At 40.6% G+C, this 16,424-nt stretch overlaps 1 protein-coding gene across 9 annotated transcripts in view; it reads left to right on the forward strand.

The window, feature by feature from the left end:
- LNX2 (ligand of numb-protein X 2) overlaps positions 1-16,424 on the forward strand; it is a 58,881-nt gene that overhangs the window by 15,805 nt on the left and 26,652 nt on the right. The window contains exons 3-4 of one of the 9 annotated variants that reach the window (XM_083855666.1): positions 5,860-6,089; positions 13,811-13,861. The exons of 4 other annotated variants lie outside the window; for them this stretch is intronic. The gene's annotated coding sequence lies outside the window, so the exon portion shown is untranslated. Of the gene's footprint in view, positions 1-5,859; positions 6,090-13,357; positions 13,865-16,424 lie in introns of those variants that run through there. 4 more of the 9 variants (XM_083855670.1, XM_083855669.1, XM_083855667.1 and 1 more) reach the window with 4 other exon arrangements.

Below are 16,424 nucleotides of genomic sequence, written 5' to 3' on the forward strand. Positions count from 1 at the left end.
TGTGTATTAATTATATTTTAGTGGTGGTGTGTACATTTCTCAACTTTTTGATGAGGGTAAAAGTTGTTTACCTCTTCCTTTGTAAATGCTTTTTTTTAGGTTAGTATAATATGGGGTTTTGTGCTAGGTTTTTCTTTCTTTCCCTTAAATCTTGTTATTCAGCTGCTCTTTGCAATCCTGTGGCATGTCTTAGTTTAAATTAAATCTTAAAATATTAAATTTTGGGTTGCAAAATAATACTAAAGCTGCAGAGTCTGTGTGTTAAACACCATGTTGTTGGAGGGAGCAGGCTCAACACTCAGGAGAACAGGCTTCCTTCAGCCACTCAGGTCTTTTGAAGGCATGGTTTCTGAAGGCAGTTCTGAGGCTCACACCCAGCATTCTTGTTCAGCCCGTTGGCTGAGCAGGCAGATTTTGGCTGCCCTCCTTTACTTTCATCAGTAGAAGGAGCAGTGCTGATGCTTGCGAGCTCAGGAGGAGGCGTGTGGCAGTAGGGCTGGGTTGGGGAGCAGCTTTTGTGTGGCAGGGTAAGGGCTGTGCTTACACCCCCTTCCTTTGCCGTGTGGTATTTCACCATGCTGCTCTTCCATACAGCTGAGATCCTCATGGCAAAAATTGTGATATCTTAGCAAATGCCATTTCCAGCTATGACTCTATTTTAATTAATGACACGTGTGCTGAAGGAAGCCCATGTAGGTGTAGTACTGGTGTGCTCACAGAGGAATACAGTAGCTGGGATTGGTTTGTGTTAGTTCTTCAGCTGAAATGGGGCATTACAAGTAGATATAAAAAACCCAAGAAAACGCCACTAGCCTAGCATAAATATCATTGACATTGTCATTTTAATGCTGTTGGAGATGTCTCTAGCAGAGGTCAAAAGTTTTCTTAATGCTATGTCTTTGGAATACTGTCACAGGTTTTATCTCATGGGAAGAAGCTGAATGGGCCTCACTTCTGACTGGACAATTTATTTAACTGGTCTGATGGTCTCACCAGGGGTGATGTCTCATCTAGTACATGCAGCTCTTCCATGAACCAGAATGACATCAGTTCCCTTCAATATTCTGTTTATCCAAGCCTGTTTGTTCAAAGCCATTCCAAGCCAAGAAGAGGCAGGAAAAATAGTTTTGCTGCTTTTTCATAGGGATAATTTACTTTGCAGTCATGTTTTCTCAAGTGGAGGGTATTATAAAGGCCACCCTGAAGTCTTGTGAAGCATCCACTGAGACCTCAAACTGAACCCTTTGCTGCTGGAGAACACTCTTCTACTGCTCATTTATCATGGTGTTTGTAGATTTGGAGGATTTTTTTCATCCACTTCGTGGAACTAAGTGAAGGAAGAGAACAGTCTTGAGGGATATGGTGGTTATCACATTTAGCTGGTTGTTGACTCTCCTGTATGTAATTTGTATTATATCCAGTGAAAGGGGAAAAATAATACTACAGTATTCAATTTGCAAGTGGAGTTACTAGACTTCATAAAAGATGCTGTGGAAGTTAGTTGTTTGTAGTTTGTGTGTCTGCAAAAAAGCACAATTTTATAGTATTCAAAAAGCCAGAAACTTAGTTAATTTGAAAGGAAATAATAATAATTTTCCCCCTCCTTTTTAATCGACAAAAGTAAAGCAATTTCAGGATATAAAATGGACTTTCTGTGTTGAATATACCTCTACTATTGAGATACTGAATTATAAAACTGCACGGAAATTGAGACTTTTTCAGAGAGTATGTGCAATTTTGAGAACAGTTTCAATATTTCGCTTTAATTTTCTTCTTTAAAAAGAGCAAAATTTTCTTAAATATAGAGGAGCGGAAGAAAGAAAAAGAATGTTACATAATCCACTTTCTTGTTTTTCTTGCAAACGTTGTGTTGCTTTACGTAATATTTATAGCATATAGCACGGCAGGGACTGGAAATGTCCCATCTGTGTTGTAAAGCCACTGTAGGCAAGGAGTTACTGTAAGGATTCCTGCGTGGTCATCCCCACACACCACGGGGTGTGCTTACAAAACTGTGATGTGCTACGTGGAGTACCAGCGTTTCATTACGCATTCATGAGAAATTGCTGGCAACATTTTAGCCCGCAGTTAATTTTAATGTTGAGTTTAGGTTTTGCAAAGGACATGGTGTAAGAGAGTGCCTGCCGATCTTTTCCCCTGGCTCCTACTAAGGTTAGTATTTGCTGAGCCACAGCTGTTAGGGCTTCACTCACATTCGTGTGAGGTTAGGTGATTAATTTACTGCTTTAAGGAAATCAAACCCCAAGAGCTGCTTAGTGGCTTTAGGAGGAACTGGTCCTGTTTTAATTACCCGTTGGTGAATTAATTTGTGTATACCAGCACGCCAACAACCTTTTTCTTTGGAGTTCCCTGTTGCCATGTGATATCCCCTCCTCCAGGAGACCACAGTATATTCTTCTTTTCCTGTTGGGCAGGTGTTGTGTGTTGCCTCCTCGCCTCCACTGGGATGGAAGGCTAAGAAATGTAGATTAAAAAGGTGATGGAGGGAAGGAGCTGTCATGCTCTGTGTTGCAGGTTTTGTAACAGATCCTGAGTTCCAGCTGCCAAGGAATCGTACCAGGGTGTTTCCAGGGCTCTGCTTGGCATTTTAAGGATGCTCCTCTTCAGAGGCTGGGCGCCGAGTCCTTAACTGCAGGTTAGACCCTGTGATGAGAATTACAAACAAGAAATGAGGGGGATGCTTTTGATTTGGCTTGTTTCAAATGCATAGGCTATTCATACATGAAGTGTAAACTGAATCTCTTTTAAATGAGCTGGTTTGTGCCTTTTGTTTATTTTTAAAATTTATTTTTCCTAGGCTTTTTCCTAAATTATATCATTCTCTGATATGTTTTTTTTTTTTTTTAAACAGGCTGATGCTTTGCAAAATGTTGTAGTCAGAAATCTAGATTTCACTTGACTAAATACAAAGGCTTTTTCTGGTGATATGTATGTATGTGTGTGAATTTTTAAAGATTAAAAAAATTCTAGCTTTGCGCAGTTGTACAATTCAATTTTAAAAACACATCTAATGAATTATGTGAGATAATCTTACAGAGTATCTTTGTAGTCAGAACGTGAGAAGAAGGGAAATAAAATGAAACATTTATGCAGATACAAGCAGAGGTCTGTGTACCTTCTGCCTGAAGTCAAACCAATGTCCTCCTTTCTCGTGGTTATTTGTATTATTTATAATTGCATGAGATGTGTATCGAGAGGGTGGCTGGGAAGTAAGCTCTTAAATGTGAAAGCTCTTTGGTCTCCTAGGATACGTATGTAGTAATAGTTGTACAGTTATCCATAAGGTTTTCCAATGGGCTTCCTAGAAATCCTGTAAACTTCCAGGTAGCTTTTATTAACCACCCTGCAAAAAAACCATTGCTCATTTCACTGGGCACTGTGCAGAGCACACAAACTTTAAGTAACACAGGTCCTTTGATTAAGACTTTTTTGAAAATCAGGAAGGGATGATAAACAGGTTGAGAAACTGAAGATCATTGAGGCATTTGTTCCTTCTATTTTCACTGAATCTGTTTGCCTTCCAGATTTGTTGATGTGTAAGAATTTTGAAATAACTGCTTGGTGTTTCCAAGTGGAAATTTTTGTCCCAAAGAATAATTCCCACTTGCTGTTTTTCCAGGGTTCGAGGAGGGGAAGGAAGGGAGAAAAAAAATGGGAAAGCAAGTCAGGTGTCAGGTCTGGTTGTCAGGAGTTTTTATTTTTTAATTGAAGATTGAAAGTTGTTGGTGAGATTTGAATGGTTTTGTTGGTGTATTTTCTTACCCTAAGCATTCTGTGTATCAATGTTAACAATAATTATTTGGGATAAAATTTTACTTATCAATGAAGATAGCTACTTCATTGCTTGCTTTGGCCCCCAGTTCTCCACTACCTAGGAATCTCTAAGCCAAAGCACCCCTTTGGTTGCATTTGCAAGTTTGAAGGGAGTCAGGAGTGGAAAACAGGGGTCTCTACCCAGCCAGAGCCTCAGCAGATGTGCTGTTCTCCAAATCCATCATCTAGGGAAAAAACACACCTTTTATTATATACGGGAAAGCTGCAGTGATTTATTTTCACAGACTCAGTAGAAACAAAAAGAGGCTTTGTAAACCCTTTCTGTTTTAGATTCCATTTAGTAATAAGGATTGGCTAAAGCAACACTACATGCTTTAACAGCAAAGTATCAGTTCAGAATTTAACTTTATTGAAACTTAATATTCAGTTAAACTGGTCTGTGTGGACAAGCACTAAATCTGAGTTCATACATTTCTAGTCCTGAAGTTACAAAGGGAAATGTATGCAGATTACTCCCTTCAGTGAAAGTATGTATATTACTGCAGTAGCTTTCCAGTGTAACTTCTTGGTTCCATGAGCAGTTTTATCTTTTCCATCTTAAAATTCTTCAGCACGGATGATTTTTTCATGACTCTGTCCTCCCTGTATCTTTTATTTACAGTGTCAAGTTGCCTGGGAAATTATCTATTGTTTCTGTGTTCTCGTCCCATAGGACTGATATTAGGAGGCAGTATTGCTTGTAGTTGAGTCTCCTGCTTTTAAAGCAAGTTGTCTCCTTTGAATGAAACTCTCATCATGTTCTTGTCTGGACTTTGGATTTTCAGATTGCACACAGAAAGGACAGGATAAAGGCTTTTAATTACCCTGTTTGCCCTCCTCTTGCTTCATTAGATTGAAATTATTAGCTTTTTAACTCTGAAAATCAGTGAAGATCAAGGCTGTTTTCTTATTGCAGTATTAAACAGTTCTTCACTGAAGTGCAAAAAGTTGGAGTTCTGACTCAAATGTCTGTGCCTAGGTGGAAACTAGTAACTACAGAGCAGACTAGTGTGTTTGGGGGTTTTTGTGGGGGCTCCCTCATACTTCTCTGTATTAGAAGCTTTGATGCAGAAGGGACCCTTCTCAGGATAGCATGCACTTGTTTCCTGAGTATTCCTTAGCTTTTTTAGTGACTGCCAAAAGAAGATGACTCGTGGCATTGTCTGTTTGAGCCACCAGACCCTGTCCCTCTGAGTCACTGCACTACTCTGAACTTGATGGTAAGTTTGAGTTGCTTCTTAAAAGATCTGGATTTTACAAACAGGCAGTTTGCAGGTGGACTTCCAAGTAACTCCTTGAATCCTTGTTGCTGCTGATAGGAGCAAAAAAAGCTTGGAAGTCTGCTATTTCCAAATAATCTGTTGCTTGCTAGTGCTGTTGCATGAAGCTGTCCTGGTCTTAGGAACACAGCAGCTACTGCTGCTGCCTCTGTAGGAAGGGTAGGCAGGTGTCTAGAGCCCCTCTGGTCCTTGTGTTGCATTTCTGGCATCCCACAGTCTTTGTGCACAGCACTGCTCCCTTTTGGTCAAAAAGAATTACATCCCATGCAAATGTGCATCCTTATCTTGGAGACTCTAAAATGTTTTGGGATCATTTGAACAGCTCCCAGTGGAGCAGGAGTGTTGTCTGGAGTGGTTTCTGGCTTTTGGACAATGTAGCAATTTAAAAAGTTTAAAAAATGTTTCATGTAAGTATCTGGCATAAAACATGTGAAAATGTTTAGCGTGAGTTGGGAGTAAAAAAAAAAAAAGTATGGAAATAAAAGGTCGTTTGAATTTTTTGTCTGTGAACCTAGCTTAACTTGTTGAGAAGTGCTTGGATTGAGAAAATGAAAATTGTGGTTAGGGAGTGCAAAGAAGATGGATACTCCAGAGGGTGAGTCGTCTGCCTCTTAAAGACCTTTTTCCAAAAGCACTGCTAATGAAGTAATATCCTTCAAAGCAAGACTGGTATTTTAAAAGCTAGCTCTTAAGGGTTGAATACATAGAATAAATGAGGAAACAAAAATTGTATCATCCCCCACAGATGCAAAATTTCAGCCTGCTGAGAAGAGATTGGACAGGGAGGAGGAGGAGAAGTTTGGCTCCTTCCCGATGTAGCATGTTTTTGTCAGCCTCTGTTGCTGCAACCATTTTGACCATGGATACAGAAAAGTGGTGCCTGAAGTTAGGAATCTGAACTGTTACGGCTCTTTAGCACACTGCTCCTTTACCACTGTCTTCCCAAAACGTGGTGAATCAGAATTCCTTGATGATGTGAGTAAATGCCTTGTATATATTTTGCAAATTCATTGTTTACTATCTTAAGAACTGAAATGCATTTTTCTTTCATAATTTCGTGCCTTTGTTTTTTTTAACAACTTGGGTTCTGTTTGCTAGATGAGTGTAGCAGTTGCAGCTCTGATGTCTCCCCACCCTAGCAAACTTCTGAGGTTTCCCTGTTTGCTTGTAGCCTTCTGTGAGGACTTAAATCTCTTTTATTGAGCAATTTTATTCTAGTTTATTTCTTGATTTATAGTTCTATTAATGTATCTCTTCTGTATAATTTCTGCATATGGCTACCAGTTTGATGTTTTACATGCATGTTGCCACCTACCTGGTTTTAGTGTCATTTTTTTTCTTTGATTTTAATTTTTACTACTGACTTAAAAGATCATGGTTTTAATTTTTTCCCCTTTGTTTAGGAATGTTACCTTTTAGAGAACAAGACTACCAAGGAAAGCGGACAGAAATGCTGTAACAGCAGCTTTCCCTCTTCCACGTTACTCATTCTGCAAGGGGGAGTTAGGAAATTGCTGCTTAATATTTAGCCCCTGTCACTCCTGTGAGAATACATAGCAGGGCCTGCTGACCTGCTGTGTGTGTGCTACTATGGAGCTTTGCTAACATTTCTCACTTGAATCTTAAAGACCTGTTTTTCAACAGTGTTACCACTGAAGTAGTTTCTTTCTGAGGGCACTGACAGGATTCAGAGGACATGCTACAGCAGACAAGCTTTGCACCTCAGGCAGCTAAAGAGCTGCCCCATAGAAGCTTCCCTATGTAATAGCTAGTGATATTCTATTTTTTAACACACGTGTGTGTGTGTGTGTGTATGTATATATATATACACATATATATATAAAACATGCAATCAGTCAAGGCAATAAGGAATGTGAAATAAACAGCTGGCAAACATGGTTATGGGGTAGAGAAATGGTTTTGGAAAAAATGTGTGAGTTTTTTTTCATTTTTTCATTCAACTTTTGTCTCTACTTTTTCTTGGTAGCAGTGTAATTACAAGGGCTGAAGTGGAGAATATATGATTCCTACAGCAGGACTAAAAACAAATGCAGTCTTTGCTTGCATATTCTGTCTGTCAAATATGTAGAACCAGACTGGATTTTACATAGTCAACTCAATGTCCACTTCCTTTTCTGAATCCTGTCTGGAGGCCTCAGAGCAAACAGTAGTCTACTGTGTATGTAAAGATCTGTTTACATACAAAGTATTTAAATGGGTTTTATTTAAGATCATATTTGTATATTTTTAGACTACAACTTCTAGATCTAACGTATTCTTATTATGTAAATTTTGCTGACGTGTGGAGCCATTTATTTTCAGTATCTGTACAGAGTACATCTGTTGCACTATGATAGATAGCCTAACTGGAAGATCTCAGTGTAAAGGTTTTAATTTCTGAAAAGCATCCTACAAAATAATGTGGGGGTATTTTGCACAAGTCATGTTCTGCCTTTTTTGTGTGCCCAAAGCTGGGTCAGGCAGCTGGCTCTGAAAAGAACCTCTTTACATGCATCAGAAGGAAAGTTCCTCCTGGAAATTAAGTTATGTACAGCAGCAAAATGAAACGTCTTCAGCAGACTTAATACAGAGAGGCACAGCCATCATCCTGAAGTGTTAAGAATCAAAGAACTTGCCTTTATTGTGGAGTTAATTCAAATGATGGCTAGTGCATGGCATCCTGACATAATTCCCAGGCATGAGTAGAGACTGCTCAGGCATGGCAATGCTGTTGGAATGAGTGAAGGAGTGGCCAGAGGCAGTCCAACTTTCCCTGATCCCTGGCTGTGCTGGGCTGCAGACCAAGTGAGGCAGTTGTGGTGATAAGTCATTCACTGCATGAAATACCCCTGTTCATGGGCAAGTCATAATTTGGCCTGCATGTAGGTAGCCTGAGTTAAATACTCTTGACTGTGGGCTGAAGGAGGCTCTTATTTTCCTCTTTTCTGTGAGAGTTCTGATGTGGTGATACTTGTTTTATTTCATTATGGAGAAAATAAGCAGTCTCTAGGCAGGGCAGACCGGTTTAGGGGGTTGCCTTAGTTCACCAAGTGATGTTCCTTAGCTGCTGGGATTTGGCAGGTTGAGGCTGAAAATCGAAGCTGCAAGCTTCAGACCAAGTCTAGCTCATTCTCTGCACTCTTTCTGCGGTACTTTCAAGTTTCTTCCTCTGGCCATGGATTGCCATGGGTTCCTTGCAGGTCACAGGCACTCACTCGGGCAGAGGACTCTGCCTCCTTTCTTGCAGGAGGGTGACAGTCTGTGACTTATCATTTGTCTGAGCTGCCTCTAAGCCATGTCCTCTTGGTTCTGTCTTTCACAGATCATAGAAATGCTTGTTTTCAAAGAGATTGGAGGTTTTTGTTAGCTTAGGAAGTAGCTTCATTTTTTTTCACACTGTGTTTAAGCTAAAAAATGGCTTAGTAACAGCATAGTTTACCTTTGAAAATAGCTTTCACCATCACTCAAGTTGTGATTGATGGGGGAAACCAGCTGTAACAAGTTATGCAAGGTGGCATATGCCTGAAGGAAGAGATGGGATGGTGTTTCTCCCTGAAAATAGTTAAGTCCTACAATTTAACTATTCAGAAAGTTCTTTTATCCTTTCCACCCCTCCACCCCCAGCTTCTCTCTCATCAAAGCCATTTCATGATTAATCCCAGTGCTGTCTCCCTGAATTTCCTCCATGCACACCCGTAGGGATGGGAGCTGGTTATAAAGAAGTGCAGAAAACGGGAACATAGCTCTCCGATTCCTTTATTTTCTTTGAATCACTACTGCTCCTTAAAATTTGAATTAATGAAAGCAAATTCTCTCTGTACATATCCAGGAATGAGCTACGTTTAATCTAGTTAAGTGTATTCTGTTCATCCACAGAAGTCCCTGTTTGAGGGCAAAGTGCGTAGGGGAGGGCTTTCCAGAAGGTTTAGCATCTTGATGGACAGCTTTCTGCTGCCTTCATCTCTCCCAGCAGAAAGGGTGGCACATATGGCAAGGGCTGGTGGACAGATTGCACAGCAGAAAATATCCATGGCGGATAAGCAAATGTTTTACTCTTTCTTGCTTTTCTCCTCTGCTCCATCAGCAAGAAGAAAGCCTCACTAATTGTCTGCTTGTTGTGGGTTTTTGACTGTTGGGGTACTTTTTTCACTTCCACTGGATATAAAAGCCCACCTGTTACAGCAGCAGTAATTAAATACTGCTTTCCTTATTCTTTTTGTGCTAGGAAGGAAATTTGTCTTTGGGTCTCCTGGCAGGTAAGTCTGCATTTCTTCACTTCTATTTAATTATGTTTCTTTCTATTTACTTTTGCTCTGCTGCAAAAATCCAGAAATGAGTTTAGGAACTTGGAGGTTTCTTGCAGGTTTTTTTTGTTTGGTTTTTTTTAATACACTTAGGCCTAAAAGTTGCAAACCTGCTTCAATTGTCGAGAGTCCTGGGAGCATCTTGAACTCCCCAGGTGCTTATCCTGCGTTTGGGGTCTCCTGCCATGGGGTAATTTCTGACACAAAGCAGGGTTGGCCCCCAGAAATGGGCACGTCACTTTCTGCTTAACAGAAAATTTAATATAGCTACAGAAAATAGATCTTCTTGCAAATTGTAAAGGCAGCTCCCACCTCTCTTACAAAACACGATGGCAGAGAAAGGCAAATACTTGAGTAACACTTTGATAGAAAGGGCAGCAGTGCCTGTAGAAGAGAGGGTGTAAGTTCAAGTTCTTTTGTGGGATTTGTGCTTCCTGCAGACCAGGGCATCTGACTGGCCATCCAAACCTGGGTGGCTCTAATCTACTTTGGCTTGTGTGTCATATTTCCTCCTTTTTCAGCGTTACTCTTGTTCAGTAGGACTATGCAAAATTTAATCTGTAGATGTGTAGCTGTATCTTTGTTAAAGATTCATACTTGTCTCCTTTCCTTCTATTCTGAGATGATTTATTGGATGTAGCTCTGTATTTGCTATAAAGAATGGATATTTCATTGCAGGGACCTCCGTACAGTCACAGTCCTTATCTTTCCTGTCTCATTCGAGACCAATTTGACTAAAGTAAAGCTATTTTAATCTTCTGGTCCCAAAATAGAAGCCATTCCATTTGTGCCATAGAAGATGGCTGCAGCAGGATCTTTGCCTGTTCGAGCAAAACCTTCTGCCCACTTATTTTATCTCTGGGCACTGAGTCCCTCTTTCCTCCTGTCACCTTCTGATATCGAGCATCCCTGGCTTTGAGGTGGTGGTTTTGGGAGGTGGGCGTCATCCGTCATCTCTCCTAAGGATGGTCAGCTTTGTGCTTCCCCTCGGTTTCCCTGTTCCACACCTGTCTTTGCTCTCTGGTGTGCTGATTGCTCAGATCCCCTGGCCCTCTGCAGGCAGTCGTGGGGCAGAGAGGGGCAGGCAGGCGGTGCTGCTGCCGTCCCCCTGCCTGCCCCTGTGCTGCAGGGACCTTTAACGCTGCGATGGTAATTAAAGCCCACAGCCCCCAGTTGCCACGGAAACGCAGCACTCCACAAATACAAAACACAACTTACGGTCCTGTTAATTTTCCCAAACACTCCTTGTTTGTCAGATTTAAAGAGGGTTTCGTGTTGCATCCTTGAAAAATGCTGGACTGAGAAAATATCCAGCAAGGAAGTGCATGTGCACTTTTTTTTTTTTTAAGAATTGCATATAAAAACCCTCACCCCTGGGGCGGGGAAGGGAAACTGTCACCTGTGACCTGTTGCCTTTGCAGTGATGATGCCACATCAACACCTGGTGTAGAGTTGACTCCTTCTCTGTGTGAGCATTCCTTTGATGGAACAAAAAGACTAGCACAGAGGCAAAAAATAATCTCCGGAGAGGTGGTTTTACTGCAAGCCCAGCGTTGCCTGGTTGTGGTTCAGCGGAGCAAAGTCACCATTCAGGCACAATATTATTTAGTTTGAATATGAGAATTCCAGTCATTCTGCTGAACAGCTTAAAAACGTGGAAGAGGTTGCTCATCAGCACAAAAAAATAGGTGTAACAGGTAATTGGCATGCAGCAGCAGTGGGGCTGCAGCTTTAGCAGAAAGTGTCCTAGGCTAATTGCTGTGCCCTGTCCATCTCTTGCAGATTTTTGACTTGGAGCTGCCAGGTGCCGTGTTTTGACAAAACTTTCATTTGCTTGCATTTTTAAAAGAGGACGAGTCTAACAGGATTATTGCCTCATAAACTTGGACAAGGATTGAATCGGGGTTTGGTGTTTCAAGGCAGTGCAGCCCTTGGATATCAGTGTAATTAACATGGATAGTGTAAAGTCAATAGATGTTGCTGATACTGCTTCACTTGTTTGCTATATGGCTTTAATATTAAAGCAGAGATTGTATCTAATGAGCTAGGTCTTGCTTATTGAGAGATGGGAAATAATACCTTTCCCCTATAGTGAAGTTTGCTAGCTATCTTTTCTCATTATGTTTTTTGTTAATTTCTTCTGTCTTTTATTTTTTCACTTAAGCTAGGGTCTGCTTTGAGAACAGTTACAAGTCATCAGCCTGATGCTGCAATTCCTGTGACAAATACTGGACTGGGAGCTAAGAACTAATGTTTAATTGATGTTATGATCTGGTTTTAAGCAATGGGTTTAACCACTGTCTAGTTTTTCTTTCCTGGGGCTTATGTCAATCCATTCCTGACTGCTGAGAGATCCTGTTCACAGTCATGGCATTTAAATAGAGGAAGGGAATTGGGGAATTATGAGACCCTTCCTAGCTAGGCTAGGAAGTCAGAGACTATTGTCTATGGAGAACAGATTGTGGAAGTCCTGTGACATTTTAAAATTAAGCCAATCTTTCCTGAAATCCAGTGTGATGACCGTGCTGTTGTTCAGAGTTATTGATTGGTGTGTGTTATGTATTGCCCTGCAGGGTCAAATCTGCCTGGCCAGGACAGGACTGCCTGAATTTAGGGTCACATGAAACCTTCGCCATAGCTGTTACAGTTTTTTCCATATGCTCCCTTGCCACATTGGAGAGGGATAAAGACAGTTTATACTAGGGCATTCCTGTGATGCCAGCAGGCAGCAAAATTTTGGGATGTCATCTCCTCTGGGATGAGGAGAAATAGCAACCAGTACCCAGTGGCCTTTAATCAAGGGGAAAATACAGGTGGACAGTTTTTCACTTGCAGCTGGTTTAAACTACACAGAAGAAATTAATCATTGATTCAGTGGTTAGATAGATCTTGGTGCCAAATACATGCCTCTGGTTTGAGAGTTTTTAGGTGCAGAACTGATATTTGTATCCCAGCCATTTTGGGATACAGGGGCTGTGGAGTCCTCCAAAGGAACAGAGGTGTCATTCATCTCAGGGTGTTCTTTTGACATTTGCTTTTGGTTGAGAAAATTGTATAGACAGTTGTAAACAAATAGAAAATTGGGATATTAAAGGTAAATTTTTAGGGAAATTAGTTGGTAAGATGGATATTTTGCATAGTTATTTACTTTGGGGGTATATTTGGGTTTTCTGTAAAATTTTGAACAGTCAGTTAATGGGCTGTAAATCTCTAGGATTTTAATAAGATAATTTAGAAATAGATTGCTTAAATCTCTGAGAGCATTAATTGCAAAATACGTGTTTCCATTAACTTCAAACTGGAACGAGTGTTAATTATTTGTGACTTATGTAAAAACTACAGTTAAAAGGTTAATTTATTGCTACAATTCCAGTTTGCTTGTGGTTTTCTTTTTTTTTTTTTTTAATAGCGCCCATTCAGACAGAAGGAATAAACATTGTGAAATCTGATGTAGGTATAAAGCCTGACAATCTAATGCTTTTGTAAAAATGTGTTGAGCTTCTCCAGAGAATGTTTGTTGAATCAATAAAGACTCAAGACTAGAGTAGACCTACAGATAAGGCTGTCTTTTTGAGTCTAAAATCGCTCTTGTGCGCACTCCACTTAAAAAACCAAAATAAAAATTTGCACAGTTGGATGTTCAGTCCTGCCCAGTTCCCAAGTGGATTGTAATTTAAAACTGAAAGCAAGGCACCACCTGCACTATTTGACTGTTTTAATGAAGTCCTGGGAAAATTATTTTCTAGGGAATTATATGACTTAAATAACAGGCCTGGCTGGTTCTTTTACCCACCTCAAATTTTTTATAATTCTGGTTATTTTTCCTGTTTGCAGCTTTCCTGGGGTGTTATCATCCTGTGGAGCTGGTGATCTGCTGTGATAAGAGATACAGAAAATAATATAAGGGATACAGAGAGAGGGTTGAAGTAGGATATTATAAATACTCTGGTATTGTGGATTTCAGGGATATAGTACTTCACATCAGGAAATGATATAATGACCTGACCTGTCATCCCAGCTGTTGCTCAGACCACAGACTCTGTGTTTGTGAACTTTGTCAAGAAATTGATACTTTGCACTGGGAAGACAGTAAAATGTCTCGAGATCAATAATTAGGCAGCCACAGTATATGATCAATAAAAATCCTGGTGATTGTTTCCTCAGTCATGGAATGGGCTTGCCCCAAGTACAGCGCAGCAGTGTGAAAGTAAAGAAATCTTGATTTTTTTATTTATTTATTTTTTTCAGGGTGGTGGTGTCTTTGTTGTTGTTGTTGGTTTAGGGTTTTTTTGTTTGTTTGTTTGTTTGTTTTTGTGGTAGCAGTGAGACAGTGAGATTTTTCTTTTTCTTTTGAATCTTCATTCTATAATCCACTGTTTCTTTCTTCCACAGCTCTGCTGGCAGAGAGGTGGTGGAAGGGTGGTCTCATGAGCTGCAGAAGAGGTGGTGAGCTTAGTTTATTGATGGTTTAAGTTACCAGGGCAGTGGCAGCATGGAGGCAATGTCAGCTGCCATCAGGAACAGCCTGTCTGTGGGCTGGAGTGGCACCTCTGCAGCAAAGCACAGCCCCAGGGTTTTTGTCCCTGCACCAGCAGCACTCAGGCACTGGGATGGGTCAGCCATAGGAACAGGTGTGTCTGCTCAGCTCCTGCAGTGGTGGGCAGTACAGTGACTGCCTGTGTCAAGCTCTTGTGGTTACAGTAAATAGAGCCTGGCTCTGGGTGTACCTTTCCTAAGAGAGAAGGCTTGTCACTATAAATTTTTACATGGGAGTGAATGCCTGATTGCTCAGTAACTTCTACGGTTTTACATTTTGTTCAAAATTTAAGGGAACTTGTTAAAATTTTTAACACACAAAAGGATTTAATTACAGCCTCCTAAAAGAGAGGTGTAGATATCTTTGCCCATAGCCAGTTACAGAGGTCAAAGTATCTCATGGGTATATTTACTGTATAGCACTGACTCATTATCTGTCACAGGCTGCCACGTGAGTTACATAGACTACAAAGGATAGAAGTGCTAGAAGCCTTCAAGGAGATGAATTTGGGATGGTCACACTCAGGAGTCCTAACTGGATCTCCATTACAGTAGTGCACAGAATGGTGTTAGGTTTTTCCATAGCCTCACTGATGGTCTTCAGCATGGTGGGAAGTGGAGGGGCAAGTACCAATATCCACACTCCTCATGACCAGTGGCAGGACATGAGGAAACAGCATGAAGCTGAGGCAGAGGAAGTTCCGAATGGATATCAGGAAAAAGTTTCTTACTCAGAGGATGGTTGAGCACTAGAATGGTATCCCCAGGGCAGTGGTCACAGCACCAAGCCTGACAGAGTTCAAGTGTTTGGACAATGCTCTCAGGCACATGGTGAGACTCTTGGGGTGTCCTGTGCAGGGCCAGGAGTTTGCCTCGATGATGCTGATGTATCCCTTCCAACTCAGAATATTTTATGATTCTGTGTACAGAGACTTGGTCCGTTCTTGGGATTTTGGTTACTTGGAAAAGGAGAAGGCCTGGTTGTAGTCAGTAGTAGGAGCAGGTCTACAATTCAGGCAGCACACTCGTACAGTGGATTTTGCTGCCTGTTCTGTGTGCCACCTGCTCTGTTCATGTTGCAGGTACCCCCAAGTACAATAGAAACTTGTGCCGTATACTCCTCCCCTGGTGCCTTGACAGACAAAATAATTTGGTAGAGTCACAAATCAATGCTGTGTTTTTCTAGAACATTTATCTGGTTTATTTTGCATTACATAAAGACCAGCCATTAGATGGGTCTCATCCCTTCTGCCTTAATCCAGCAGCATGAATGCAGAGCGAGAGAGCTGTGATTTGAGCACAAGGGCCCCCTGCACTGCTCTCCTTATCTGCTCTCCAATCTTTGAGCTCTTACATAATATGTTTAAGACTGTTTTTTTGACTAATCTCTTTTGGGGTCTCATTTTGCATTCTTAGTCTCCAGCAACAAAGAACTGCTATGCTCTTCCCTTTTGAAATCCTTTCCAGAAGGTGCACATTATCTACTACGAGACAGGGCAACGATGAGCATCAATTTCCACGGCAGAATAGAAGCCTGGATTACAAATTACTATTTAATCCTTTTTGCGTCAAAGGATATAATAATCCTTGTAAAATGTGCTCTAAGTCTTGTGCTTCACTGTGGGAGGTTAAGGGACAAAAAACAAAACAGGGAATCTTGTAAAAAGTAAGACATGGGGAAATGTATGTGTTCCACATGAATTTCAGAATATATGGTTAGAACTGCATTTCAACAGCCAGAAATAAAGATGATGGGCTAATACCTGTACTACTAGTTTTCATTTGTCTGTATCTTTTCTCCTGCTCTGCTAGAAAACAGTCTCTATCCTGAGTGTTGCTTGCAGAGTTGCAATAAAGAATTTAGGTACAAAGTAAGCATTGTTCTAATTTGATTTTTTTTTCTCCCCCCACAAGTGAGAACGTTTACCAAAACTAACAAGTACGGAGGTATCTTAAGACTCTGAGAAAATTTGTTTTATTTTCTAAATCATCATGCTATATGTATCAAGCACTGTGATTCTGTAAAGGAGAGAAGGGTAAATAAGGTTGAGAGGGATAAGGATTTAGTGTTTGAAATTGCAGACTGATGGCTGCACAACTTCCTGCCCAAGCAGCTATTTTAAGAGGGGCAAAGTTTAATAACATAAAAAGTTTAGAAAATAAATCCATGATGACAGACCTAGAGACCTTTCTTGCCACACTGAGTGTGCTGTAACTTCATTAGATAAAAAGCAAAACAAGTAAGTTGCTTAAAAGCAGTAGTTTCATATGATTAGTTTATTCTATATTTTATTACTGGCCTCTGTACTAAATCAGATGGCGGCATACTGGATAGAATCTGTCCTTTTTACTGTGTAGCACAGAGAAAACCTAGAAATAAGTGATGATATATCTGCAATATTACTAATGGAACGAACCAGGGTAAGCTGTTTGCTGTTATTTTCAGGGCAGTGTATTTAGAACATTAGTA

This window comes from Zosterops lateralis, assembly GCF_965231275.1.
Source record: "Zosterops lateralis genome assembly, chromosome: 2".
Lineage (NCBI taxonomy): Eukaryota > Metazoa > Chordata > Aves > Passeriformes > Zosteropidae > Zosterops > Zosterops lateralis.